Below are 15,336 nucleotides of genomic sequence, written 5' to 3' on the forward strand. Positions count from 1 at the left end.
AACTTATTAGTCGGGATTGTTGCTAGTGGTTTTGGTTTTACCTGAATTCTACTTGAGTAATTGCGATATTTCCAGCCATTAATAATGTTGCAAGCTGAATTAGGTTTCACTTCAATTATGGGATTTTGTTTATATATATATATATATATTTTTGTATTTCAAATGTGAATTGGAATTACAATATTTATGATTGACTAGTTTTTTGTTTTTTATACTTTTAAGCCATTTTTATGAATGTTTTGGTGGTTCTTTGTATGCATTGTCGTGTGTATACATATATATATATATATATATATTATCTTGGCAAGCTTACTCTTTTAGATGTGAAGGTGTTTCCTTTTTAATTCGATTGAGTTAGGAATTTTAAGATTTTATTTGGAAAAAAATATTTTAATGTATATATTTTGGGGAATTGAGAGCTCAAATATCAAAAAATAGATAAATTTAAAATACTATATTAAATAATAATATTTACAAATGACTTTTTCTATTCGGCTCTAAAGGTTACATTTATTTTTTTTATTAATTTTTTAATATTAATTATTATATCAAAACTTAATACAAATAAAAAAAATGGCTAAAATACTTCTAATAGTATCTTATAATACTAATATAATGGAATTTGTACCAAAAAAAAATATATATACAAATATAAAGATATTTTTAATGGTAAGTACAATAACGCAAAATATAAATATAACACTTACAGTCGGACGGAGGGAGTATATTATATTCAAAAAATATTTTATATTTATAATACCAACTATTTTAATTTCATATTTACTGTTTATGCCGCCTATATTTTATTTTTGCTCATAGCCATAAAAAGTCCGAAACGGACCTATTTAATTTGTATGATTGTCAGTACATATAAACTATTTTCTGTTATAAAATAATTTTTTCGTCCAGATTAATTATGTCACTTTATAGGGGTACGACTATTAAAAAATAATACTACTTTTGTCTAATTTGAAAGTATATGTTTACTTTTTGGATAGTGTTGAAGAAATAATAATATTTTGATTGTAGTATGGTTAAAATTAGTATATAGATAATTTTATATTTTTTTTTATGTAAAAGTAATAATGTTAGGATAAAGTAGAGAGATAGAAGTGGGGTATGTTTGAAATGATTACTTTGTGTAAAAATTATTAAAGAATTTGATTAAAGTAATGGAATAAATAAAAAATAATAACTAATTAATTATTATTTGTTAAAGTATGAATAATAATTATAAGTAAATAAAATTATTCATGTAAATGAATTATCAATAAATTTAATAATAATTATTATTATAATAAGAAGAAGAAGATCTAACCTAATTATAGGAAAGAAAGGAAATATTGCATTAAAACATCATTTAAATCATAATCAAAATCAAAATCTCTAACAAAAATCAAACATTCTTTGAAAGCACTGCATAATAAAAAAATAATAATAAACTAATCTATATTTTTCAATAATAGTGACCTTAGCTAGTGTGGATATGGTTTGAGACTGGTGATGATTTGACTATACTAAATAATTTAATTGAAATAAAAGTTGTGTATAAATATAAATTTAAATAAGTAATGCAAAACTAAAATAAAATAATATCTAAAACACAACCTTTATTTTCATCGTACGATTATGATATTTGTTGAGATATTTTAGATATTTAATTTAAAATTTAGTAGATTTATATTTAGATTTAGTCTTATCCATAAATTAGATTACGTAGATTTGAGTCTATCGAGTCTGTTTTGTATTGCTTATATATATGCTCATTTATTTTGATGATTAATAAGACAATCTCACTATTTTCCAAAATTTCTAACATGGTATCAGAGTCTATTTTTCTCATGTCGTAAATATAGTATATCAACCTGCGTTTCTCCGGGTACATCCAACCTGGATTGTACCCGGAAGTCTTGTGATTTTGAGATCATGCTATCTATCTATTGTCTGCGTGCGATTTGAAACCTTTCTACGATATGCTATATGTCTGTTGTTTGTCTTTTGCCTGCAATCTGAAATCTATCTGTTATCTATTTGTTGTCTGCGTGCAATCTGAAACATGTCTGCAATTTGCTATTTGTCTGTTGCCTGCATATCTGTCATTTGTCCGTTGTCTGTCTATTCCCTGCGTGCGATCTGAAATCTATCTGTTATTTGTCTGTTGCCTGTGTGCCATTTGAAACCTGTTTGTGATCTGTCATCTATCCATTACTTGTCTGTTGTCTGCCCATATGTCCGTTGTTTGTCTCTTGCCTGCATGCGATCTGTTTGGTGTTTGTGATCTATCTGTTTTCGGCTCCGGTGGAGAGTCAACTGTTTTCAGCTCCAATGGAGAATCATGTGTTTTTGGCTTCGGCGAAGAGTCATCTCATTTTCAACACCGATGGAGAGTCATCTCATTTTCGGCTTCGGTAGAGTCATCTCGTTTTCGGCTCCGGTGGAGAGTCATCTCGTTTTCGGCTCCGGTGGAGAGTCATCTCGTTTTCGACTCCGGTGGAGATTCATGTCGTTTTCGGTTCCGGTGGAGTCATGTCGTTTTCAGCTCCAGTGGAAAGTCATCTCACTTTCGACTCCGGTGGAGAGTCATCTCGTTTTCTGCTCCGGTGGAGAGTCATCTCGTTTTCGACTCCAGTGGAGATTCATGTCATTTTCGGCTCCGGTGAAGTCATGTCGTTTTCAGCTCCAGTGGAAAGTTATCTCACTTTCGACTCCGGTGGAGAGTCATCTTGTTTTCGGCTCCGGTGGAAAGTCATCTCACTTTCGACTCCGGTGGAAAGTCATCTCACTTTCAACTCCGGTGGAGATTCATGTCATTTTCGGCTCCGGTGGAGTTATGTCGTTTTCAGCTCCAGTGGAAAGTCATCTTACTTTCGACTCCGGTGGAAAGTCATCTCGTTTTCGGCTCCGGTGAAGAGTCATCTCGTTTTCGGCACCGGTGGAGAGTGATCTCGTTTTCGACTCGTTTTCAGCTCCGGTGGAAAGTCAACTATTATTTTTATTTGTTTTTTTTTTTTTTGCGTTTGTATTCAACTTTCTTATCAAACTCAAGTTGGTTTATGTTATACCACTTGAGTTTGAGGGAGAATATTGAGATATTTTATATATTCAACTTTAGATTTAGTAGATTTATATTTAAATATGGTCTTATCCATTAAATTATATTACTTAAATTTGAGTTTATCGAATCTATTTTATATTGATAGGCCCATTGTTTTAATAATAAATAAGATAATTTTATTATTTTCTCCTAAATCATTTGCTTTAATGAATAATGGCAGGCATATTATTTAGGTAGGGTGTGTTTCTTTGAATTTGAATAAGAAAGAATTTAATTTTAATTTTATATTTAATAATGTTTGATATTATATTTTATGATAATATTTTTTAAAAAATACAAAGTTCAAATAATAAAAATTAAATTTATTTTTGTAAAAAAAATGAAAAATCATTCATTCTTAAGATCAATACATCTCGAGTACGTGTATTTCAAACTATAAAACCCTCTCTTGACATGTTAAAATATCGCGATTCGATCTCATAGGGTGCGTCCGTACGTGCTCTGTAATAAAATAAAAAACTCAAAGAAGTAAGAAGTATAACATTTTGTTGATATTAAAAATTGAAAATTTTTAATTTTAAAAAAAATATGATAAAACATGTTATAGATACCAAAAAGGTGTGTTCTTTTTGTCAAAAAAAAAAAAAAAACACTTATATTTTTTTAAAAAACTAATATATCATACAAATTTATTATTTTTCTATTATCTATATAATTTTATATATTTCGTATAAAAAATATTTTTTCAAATAATTTGACAAAGAAACACACTTGATATTTTTATTCAATAAAGGCAAATTAATAATTTGAAAGGCATTGATTAAGGTTATAAATAATTAATTATATCAAATTAAATAATCCAATCTTTTTAATTAAATACTAGTATAAACACATGGCATGAGGTAGGTGGGTGGAAGGGTAGGTGGGTTTGGGAACGAGCCACCAACCACATCGATACACATGTAATAATGATTATTCAATTTAGTAATAATAAAATGCATAGTGGGTATAAAATATTGTACTACAAAAATTTCTGCTATTTAATAATAAAAAACTTTTAAAATACTCACATGGCTCTTTTTTTATACATAGATAATACTCTCCCGTCCACAAACTAATGTCCTATTTTCATATTTTGAACATCCAAAAATAATTGTCCTCTTTTTATTTTTATACATAGAATTTACTTTTTTACCCTTATTTTATTTATTTTTTTATATCTATACACAAAATAAAAAGTTATTTTGTCAATTTACAACCAAAAAACTAATTACCTAAAAAAAATGTGTAAATATCCCTTAAGACATTAGAAAATGGACGAATGGAGTATATAATTATGTACTCCATCCGTCATGCAAATATGTGCTCATTTGATCGGGCACAAATTCTAATAAAAATGAGTAATAATTATTAATTTTTTCTTTTATAGTAAAAAACAGTACAAAAATAGAATAATATTTTTGTTACGTACGAAATTTAGAATTAGGTTAAAAGCCCAAGGTAAAAAGAAGAATGGGCCTGGCAATAGAGTTGATTGAACTGGCTGAAGGATACCGTGGGGAAATCAAGGAAAAATAGGTTTATTTCTAAGGAAAAATATAAGACGAAAGGGCGGAAGGTCTTCAGGTCGGAAGGTCCTCAAGACGGAAAGACCTCAGGTCGGAAGGTCTTCAGGTCGGTAGGTCCTCAAGACGGAAAGACCTCAGGTCGGAAGGTCCTCAGGTCGGGAGGTCCTCAAGACGGAAAGTCATCAGGACGGAAGGACCTTAGGTCGGTAGGTCCTCAAGACGGAAAGACCTCAGGTCGGAAGGTCTTCAGGTCGGGAGGTCCTCAAGACGGAAAGTCATCAGGACGGAAGGACCTCAGGTCGGGAGGTCCTCAAGACGGAAAGTCATCAGGACGGAAGGCCCTCAGGTTGGGAAGTCCTCAGGACGGAAAGACTAAAGGGGGGAAGGTCTTCAGGTCGGTAGGTCCTCAAGACGGAAAGTCATCAGGACGGGAAGTCCGCAGGTCGGGAGGCCTTCAGGTCGGGAAAAGGAAGAAAGTTAAGATCTCAAGAATTGATCCAAATCCAGACCGAAGTCGGGCAGACGCGGAGGTCTGTCAAGAGGAAGGTCGGGCAAGGAAGAGGTACGGACAGACGCGGAGGTTTTCGGTCAAAGACGGAGGGCGGCTGATGCAGAGGCCGGCCCAAGTGAGGTCGGGCGAAGAAGCAGGTCGGGCGAAGGACGAAGTCGGGCCAAAAGGGCGGAAGGTCTGTGGCCGGCTCAAAGAGTGAAATATAAGGATAATTTTGGTCTGCTAAGGACACGTGTCAGCAGGAGAAGGGTTGGAAGACGGTTGGGAAGGAGACGTTGTAACCGCTCGGGTGACGGTTTTCAGTACAGTTTCCTAGAGAATATTTAAGGATTTGAATCATCATTTGGCAAGGTATCTTCAATCAACTTCAACAAAGCAAAGTCAGATTTGGGGATCACCACTTTAAATTTCAGTCTTTTATTTTCCAGTTTATTTTCTGTACCGTACAGTGTTTAGAGATTCCTAATCTCAGGCACTAATTAATCAAGTTTAAGGATATTTTCTATATCTTTGAATTTTACTTTATTTTTGTTGAAAAATTACATCAACAATTTTATTTGAAAAAGAAATGAGAATATTTTTCGATGACAACTTGAAAAGAAAAATGAGTATAGATTTGAACGACAGAGGAAGATGAAGTAATTTTTATAATAATGAATGTGTTTTGATACTCCAAATCATCCAATTTTTTACTATTTAGTCTTTGCATTCTTTGAAAAAATAAATTTTTTTTTTCACAAACATCTAATCAAATATTATTTTAATATCAAATTCAAATCAATTTTTTTTTTCAGACTAATAAAAAGAAGCACCCGGTATAAGAATAAAAAATATTATTATTAATTTATAAAATATTGCATTCATTTATTGTTAAAATAGTTTTTAATAATATTTTTGTACAATTTCAGAAAAGAAAAGGCTTATTTATATTTCTTTAATAAAATTATACTATTCATTCCGTAATTAGGTATTCATTCGTTTTTTTATGGAACTTTAAATATTAATATTATATTTATATGTACTACAAATTAAAAATGAAAAAATAAAAACACTATTATAAAAAGATAATATAAATGCAATAATATTTGTATAAAATATTATACAAAAATAAAAAAATATTTTTAATATTAAATATAATAAGACAACAGAAGACATGAACGCATTCTTAAGAGAATATTTAATACTCCATCTATGTGTCATAATTATATCAATTTTTTTACTACACAATTCATTTATAGTAAAATAATTTATTAACTTACAATTTAATTATTATTATTTTAACAAATAATAATCAAATTATCATTACTTTTATAGTTACCTTATTTTTTTATGTAACTCTTTTTTAATATTATCATTATACTTTTTACCTATTTTATAATTTTTTATTTAACTCTTTTTTAATATTATCATTATACTTTTTACCTATTTTATTTTTATATTAGAATATTGTTATTTCTTAATTTTTTGTACCAATAAATTTAAATATAGTGGAAATGGTGTATATATTATACATAAAAAATTTAATATATATTTATTGAAAATGAAAACATATTATTGAAATATTGATGTTTGTTTATGTAATTATTTTGTGGGAAAATATTACTTTTTCAGTCTAATTTATCCACTTTTTTCATATTCGTTCATTCCGCATAAATTGTTTCTTTTATTTTTTAAAAATATAATTATATATTTTAATCAAAATTTCAAATTCATAGATTATAATTTTTCTATTTTAATTAAATTATTTAGTTATTTTAATCTTAATTTACAATTATTTTTATTAAATCATGATTATTTTCACTAATATATTTTTTAATTACTTACTAATTACACAATATCTAAAACTTTGTGTCTAAATTAAATGAAACAATTTAGCTAACAGAGAGAATAATATATATATATATATATATATTGAAAACAATACATCTCGAAACTATTTAATGATATAAAAGAAAACATGTTTTATTGTAAAAATAATACTATTTCAAATTCGATTTATTTTCTATTATCTTATTTTGAATATTCTAAAAGCAATTTTTTCACTCTATATTTATATATATATATATATATATTAACTTTATCAATACAATTTATAAAATTATCAAATAGTTAATGTTAAAAAAACAATCAAAAGGATTGTTCACTTGGTGTGATATTTTATAAAAGGTTTTTAAATTTTACTATTTTGTTTTTATTTTTTTTAAAAAAATTATATATTTTTTTATCTCACAAATATCTTATCAAATATTATTTTAATACTAAATTCAAATAAAAATTTTTCAAACCAAATCCAAATATTAATAAAAACTACATATATATATATATATACACATTAACACATTGTATATAATAAATTTTATTCACTCAAAAAAAGTCAATAATTTAAGAAAATATATTCAGTCTGTTCGCGTTTTTAGATAATCGATTTTTTTATGTGTGGCATGGGGAACTGTGCTGGTAATATAAAAAATAAAATTTTGTATTAAATAGTTGACTTTTTATTAATGAATAATATATATCATATTAATGTGTGTGTATATTTGTATTTTTTAACAATATTTATAGAGAATTGTTCTATTGAGAAATACTATATGAACAAACATATTATTTTTTATATTACCAATATAATTTTTTATATCTGAGATGCATTTATTCAAAAATACATAATAAACAAACCTAAAATTACAACACCTAAAAAATCATGACGAATAAAAATTAACAAATAAAATGGAATAGAGGTAACACATAGAATTTTTCATTAAATTTTAATGTATATAAAATGCAAAATAGCATAAAATCTCCCTATGATTTTTTTTTTTAATTTGTTGAAATGTTCCTCTAGTTCGAAAATTTTATACCCCCTTCCCCCTGTCCCAAATGAAAAGAACCCTATGAGATTTTGTAAAAGATCAAAAAATAATAATATTTTATTAATCAGTGAAAGTACGTAAAAGTTTTTGATATTTTTGTCTTTTAATTTTATATATAAAGCAATTGTATTTGTAACGATATGTTTGTAATTTAAGTAAAAGTTAAGAGTATTTTGATATTAATGTATGATTATTTTTTCTAAAATAGAAAATAGATACTTTGAATTGAAACATACAAAAATGGTAAAAATAGTACTTTGAATTGGGATGAAGAGAGTATTATCTAGTTCTCAAAATACTGAATAAAAAACCCTCTCTATTAGTATTTAACGACGATTACAATTCACACACCCAAAGCGCAACTGTTGATAAAAAAAAAAAATAGCACTACCAATAGTACTTCACGTGTTGAGGTGAGCACGACCGAATAATACATTATACTTTACGATTACTATATTACAGTGTGTAAGTACAACTCAATGAGCAGTTGTATTTGAATACGTGAATTACAATCATCGTTAAGTAGTAATAAAGAGAATTGTTAATGCAATACTTTTTTTAATTACGAGTAATTAATATAAAATTTTAGGAACGCAGAGAGATTTTAGCAAATTTCGAATACTCCTATAGAATTTTATACAATTTTGCTTATATAAAATATAAATAATCTCAAGCAGTTTAGATGTATGTGTCTATATTTATATTTTTGTGGTTTTGGTTTTATATTGCTTTTGAAATAAAATAGGAATAACCGTTAAATGTACTATTTAGGTGTATAATGAATACTTTCTCCGTCCACACACAAAGTAAACATTTATTTTTGGTGCGGTGTTTAAGAAATAATAATATTTTAATTACAGTGGTTAGTTAAAAGTAGTGTGACATTTTTACCCTTATTTTTTGGTGTAAAAATAATGATGTGATGTAAAATAAAGGTATTTGTGGAAAAAAGTAACGTATTTAATAAAATATTTATTTTATAATTGGATATCCCAAAATAAAAATATGTATACTTTCTAACTGAATGAAAAAAATATGTTTTAATTTAAAATGCCTAGATAACAGAGTAAAACTATTTATGTGTGTATACTCATCAAACATATATTTTTTTATGCACATTAATATATTACCATATACTCCGTTTGTTTCAATCTAAAGATTCTCGTTAATATTATTAAAATATATTACAATATACTCCATTGGTTTCAATATAAAGAAGTTACATTTTAAGTTTTACAGTCGATTAAAAAATAATAATATTTTATTGATCAATAAATATATAAAATAATTTTAATATTTTTATTTTTTGTATTTTATGTATAAATTAATTGTATATATAATGATATATTTGTAATTTATATAAAAATTAAAGAATATTTTGATATTGAAATATGATTACTTTTACTATAATAAAAAATAAATACTTTTGAATGAGACATATAAAAATAGTAAAAATAGTATTTCTAGTTGGGACGAAAAAAATATATTATACATTCTATATAATTACAAAGAGTAAATATTTCAGTATAAAATATTATTTTTATATTGCTAATATGTTTTTTATATATAATATAAAAAAGTATTCCCTTCCTCCCAAACATTCTGTAATATTTTTTTTTTTGTCTCAAACTCACTGCAACATTTTTAAATTTAGAAATAATTAATAATATTTTTATACATATATTAATATACATTTCATTTTATCTCATCACATCACTCAAATAAAAAAAGAAACAAACAATCATTTCTCTCTCCAATCACATCACTTAATATCCAAATTATTTTAAATTAACATACTTAATACTCTCCACCTAAATTTTCGTGTCAAACACAAATGTTGCACGGTATTTGGGACGGAGGGAATACTTTGAATTAAAATACAAAACAAACATACAATATAAAAAGTAAATGGTGTATTTTACTTGTAGGGTTTTGATTTTGAGTTTTGGTTTTAAATAGTCAAATTTTAAATTAAATAAATATGTATTAATATAATATTTTAAATGTAAAAATCAAATTTTAGTGTAATATTTTTTCATCTACTCGATGAATATACATTTTGTCATTGTTTGTTGTACATAACATAAAGTATTCTTAAAAATATCTTTCCATTTATATCATTTTCACCAATATCCTCGTATTAATTTTATACATCACATGGAAACAATAGTTTTTACATACCAAAACTATCATTAAAACACAATGGGTGTGTTTGTTGTGGGTTTGAGTTTCTCGATTTGGATTTATAAATAATAAAAAATTAAATTTGAATAATTGTTTGATGTGATATAAATAGATTTTGATGTGATGTTTTGAATATAAAATAAATTTATAGTATAATATAAAAAAAGAAAAATAATTGTTTGGTTTGATATTTTTGGAGAAAAAAATGAATTTAAATAGTAAAAACCTATGGTGAAACTCACAAAAGAACATAACCAACATTTCTCAAATTTTGTACAAAAAATAAATATTTACTTTTTAAGTGGATTGGGGAAATATAATAAAAAAAAATAGATGTTTGATTAATTTTGTTTAATAAAAAAATTCGGAATAATAAAACCGAAGTCAAAATCTCATAAGTAAACAAACCTCTAATAAAATTTATTCTAAAAATATAATTTTAATTATTTAATTTATTATCTCATTCTACCGCAAAATTATATAAATTTAATTGGATACAGAGATTAAAAAATAATGAAGTAATATTTTAATAGTAATGTGGAATAGATAAAAAAAAATAAGAAAGAGAATATTATAGAAAATTACTTGAAAATTCGTTTTGATTCGTGTAAGTCTGATTGTAATTTGAAATTACTTGAAATGAAGTTTTAATTTGAATTTTTATTTAAATAGTATTTTTATGTGATGTTTTATGAGATAAAACTAATACTATATTTTATTGAAAATCATAATTTAAAATTACAACCAAACACCTACTTCAAAGAAAAAAAAAAAAAAATCTAAATTGAACTTTATTTTACTTAATTATGGTAGGTGTGTTTGTTTAGTGTTTTAATTTGATTTTTTTTTTTTTTTTAAATTTGAGGTTGATGATATAATATATATATATATATAAAATAATAAAAAATATATGTATATGTGTTGAAAATGATATCATTAAACAAATTATTTGGGTGAAGAAAACCTATATTGTGTACCCTTGTACGCATATTATATTAAAAACGTTTAACTATAATTTTAGACAAAATTAAATACTCTATCCTTCCACAAACTATTGTCCTATTTTTTTATTTGGGATATCCAACATCTATTGTCCTATTTTATTTTTTAAACACAAATTTTACATTTTTATCTTCCATTTATTACTTTTAATCTCTACCATACAATTAAGGGCAAATTTGTCAATTCATGATAAAAAATAATCACCTATAAAACCGTACAAATATACTTTAGGACAATAGAAATTGGACGGATGAAGTAGAAAACAAGTCGCCAAAATAATTTATTTCCATAATATACAGTTATATCAAAGTTTTCATAACACTGTACTTGTTTAAACAAAATTGAAGAAAGAAATTGTAGGTATTTATCTATGTCATTATTTTAATAATATAATATTATATTAGAAATTTAATCATGTATATTTCAGTCATCGGCATAATAAGTTTATCATTTTTAATCCACATTCTTTTTTAGTGAAAAACTTATTAATTATTTTATTTCAGTTAATTCACTATAAGAAAAAATTATTTTTGTAACAAAATTTTTTTGTTTCTATATCTACTTTTTCCGTTACAAATGACATTAAAGACGAAATTAGGAATGAAATTACGTTAGCTACGTGAACTTTAGGGACGGAATTCCGTTACAAATATATTATTTTTTTGTAGTGATTTGTCCACTTTAGATAGACATAAAGTTTTAAGTACTATGTAATTAAATAAACATTTAAAAAACGTATTAGTAAAAATAATTATAATATAATAAAAAATTATAAATTAAGATTAAAATTATTAAATAATTTAATTAAAATAAAATAAAAATTATAAATTTTAAAATATGATTAATGTGTATAATTATATTTAAAAATAAAAAAATAAACAAAAAATTACGTGAGACAGAAAAAGTATATACCAACTTTACACTAATACAAAACAATTTCATGTAATGAATACTTAAAATAGTAAAATATTTGTGTAACTTTAATTTATTTGAAACTTCGAATGAAATATATATTTTTTATTAAAAATACTTTTATCAAAATTTGTCTTTTAATAGTTGTTTTACTATTTAAAAATGATTAAATCATAAAAAAAAAAAAGGCACGTATCAACACGCCTAACACATTGGTAATAAATAAATAATGGAGCCATGGACTAGTCTAGTAATGCCTATGTATAATATAAAAGACATTATACATATATATATAGATATGACCATCGTCAACATCACACTTATATATTACATAAATATACGATAGTCTTCTTCAATTCTCTCCACTCTTATTAAGTCTTTCTTAACCATCACATATCACTTAAGTAATTATGGAGTATATGGGTTCAAACCCCGACGCCTCCAGGTCATCTGCCACATATATTTTATCTAGTATGACTTGTCTGTCGGGCCTAGTTTGCAGGGTATTAGGCTCAACCCAGGGTTTACCAATGCACACTTTCGGGTAGCGACTGCGGTTCCCACGTCATAAAAAGTTATGGAGTATATACATATACATATATGTATATGTGCATTAGCAATGCATCCACTCTCCTTTCCTTTTCCTTCACCCTCAATATTATTTATATCAATGGCAGAGCTAAAATATCGAGATTGAGAGTTTTAGTTAAGCCTGTTAAGATAAATTATTTTCTTTTAATTCTAGTCAAAATTAGATTTTTCAAGTTTTACAATAAAAATTGGGACAACCATCATTAAGGATATAATTTAAGGTAAAAACATATCTTCAGGACACGGCAGATCCTTCGTAGCTCCGCCTATGCCTCATATAAGTACATATTTACAGTTTTACATACATATATATATATGTACGCAGATATGTACTTGTGAATTTATATATATGCTTATTTGATAACAAAATCACATGAAAAGTTGTGCGAGCATGGAAAGAAGAAGGAAGACATTGAGTTCTACAACCATCTCATCAACAATTTGATTTGTGGCCAATGGTAAGACTAAAAGGAAAAAAAATGCACATATATATAATGATTTATACATAAATCCTTGTTGATATTATTATTCTTTTTATTTTAGTTTATCAGTGGAGCGTCAGATATATTATGCATGTCAGGCTAGTTGGAAAAGTCAGGCAAGCGCTTGATGACAAACTTGTCTAGAAAAATGTTGGTAGTATATTTCTAGCTATTTTATACGTACAAATTTGTTTCTATATTTTTTTTGTAGGAAAAAAAATGTAATACCCTCGGCATGCTACCGTCAAGATATCAATTTTACCTAACAATTCTTCGACGACAATACTAAAGTAAGATTTAAAATAATATATACACTCCACTTATCAAGATAGGAGGTTTCAAGGTGATTCCATGAATTGACTAACAAGGCCAGTAGCTAAGACAATATCAGTTTTGGAGATAGTCAAATAGACTATCTACAAGAGCTCTATAAGTTCGAGGATCAGGAAGGAATGATCCTTCATCTTGCTTCACCTTAATATTTTTATCAAGTGGAGTAAAACACCTCTTACTCAAATTTATTTCAAATTTTGTAACAAGTTTCTTTGCATATCCTTCTTGAGGCAAGAAAATGCCATGCTTCAAATTCTCCATTTTCAGACCAAGAAAATAACTTAATTCTCCTAAGTCTTTCATCTCAAAGCGAGTAGAGAGGTTCACTTGCAATTTTTCCACAACATACTCATTGTTTCATGTACTATTATATCGTCGAAATAGAGCAGAACTATTATGTACTCTTCATCACCCTTTTTAAGTAACAAACTGGAATCTACACTTGATGACAAATACCCATAGAATTCCAAATACTCGAAAATTTTCCCGTACCAAGCTTTTGGGGCTTGTTTCAACCCATAAAGGGCTTTCTTGAGTTTGCACACGTAATTGAGATATGACTTTGAGACATATCCTTGTACTTGTTCCATGTAAATGTCTATGTCCAACTAACCGTACATAAATGTAATTTTAACATTGAGCTGCCAAAGTTTCCAGCCTTGTGAAGCAGCGAAAGCAATAACACAACAAACGAATGTTATCTTTGCTATTGGGTTGAATGTCTCCTCATAGTCCTCCAAATACTTTTGAGAAAATTCCCAAGCAGCCAGTGTGACACCCCGGCCCGCAAGCTACGCAAATCCGGGCATCTCGAGATTAAACTGGTCCTAGGTCAACACGGGTCTTTTCAGCACACTTTTGTTCTCACTCACGTGCACTTTGGGAGACTTTTCAAGGGTTCACCCATCCTCAAATTACTCTAGAGTAGCACACTTAATTACTCTAGGGTTCTTTCAATAGGATTCTCGAAAAGGAATATATATATTGTTGATATTAATAGTCTATTCATTCTACGTAATCAATATACAATCTCGGATGATTTGGCATCAACTCATCCATATACGGAAGTTGGTTTAGCACCGACCTAACTCTGAGGTATTATAACATGTCTCGCCTTGAATATGTCGACACTTCTATTAGGTTTTTTTTTTTTTTTTTTTTTTCAACTTGTAAACCCATTTACACGTTATGGGCTGCACTGCTTCAGGTTTTTAAACATATTTCATTTTTCTTGAGTGTCTTCACTTCTTCATTCATGGCATCTTCCCAAGCTTTAATGCTTTTAGCTTCATCACATTTTTTAGGATTCTCATCATCACCTGGTCCTACAAGAAAACAATAATAACTGCTGATGAAATTTTTGTTTCTATATCGTAATGGTTTGACAACATTTCTTCAAGGCCGTTGATTCTGAATGAAAGTAGGATCTTCAACATCTTGTTGCTTTTCATTATCCTATCTTCAGATGACAAAATAGGTGGACTCAAATTAGCTTGAAATTTTTTTTTTAAGGCTAGGTTTAAATACTTCTTCTCTTTTTGGTTATTCAAGGTCATAAAAACATGAAATCTAATAAAAGACCACATCTCGTGAAACAACAAAGTTGTGCATCTCAAGATCCATGCACTTCCACCATTTTTTCCTTTCATCATACCAAATAAAAATGCATTTCTTTGCTTTCGGGTCAAGTTTGCTTCTTCTTGATTCTTGAATATGGACATAGAAAATCGATCCAAAGACTTTGAAATGTTTTACACTCGTTTTTCTCCGAACAACATCTCATAGGGAGATTTCATATTAATCGGAGTCAGTGGCATCCAATTAATTA

This window comes from Andrographis paniculata, unplaced genomic scaffold, assembly GCF_009805555.1.
Source record: "Andrographis paniculata isolate CXL003 unplaced genomic scaffold, ASM980555v1 Contig75END, whole genome shotgun sequence".
Taxonomy (NCBI): Eukaryota; Viridiplantae; Streptophyta; class Magnoliopsida; order Lamiales; family Acanthaceae; genus Andrographis; species Andrographis paniculata.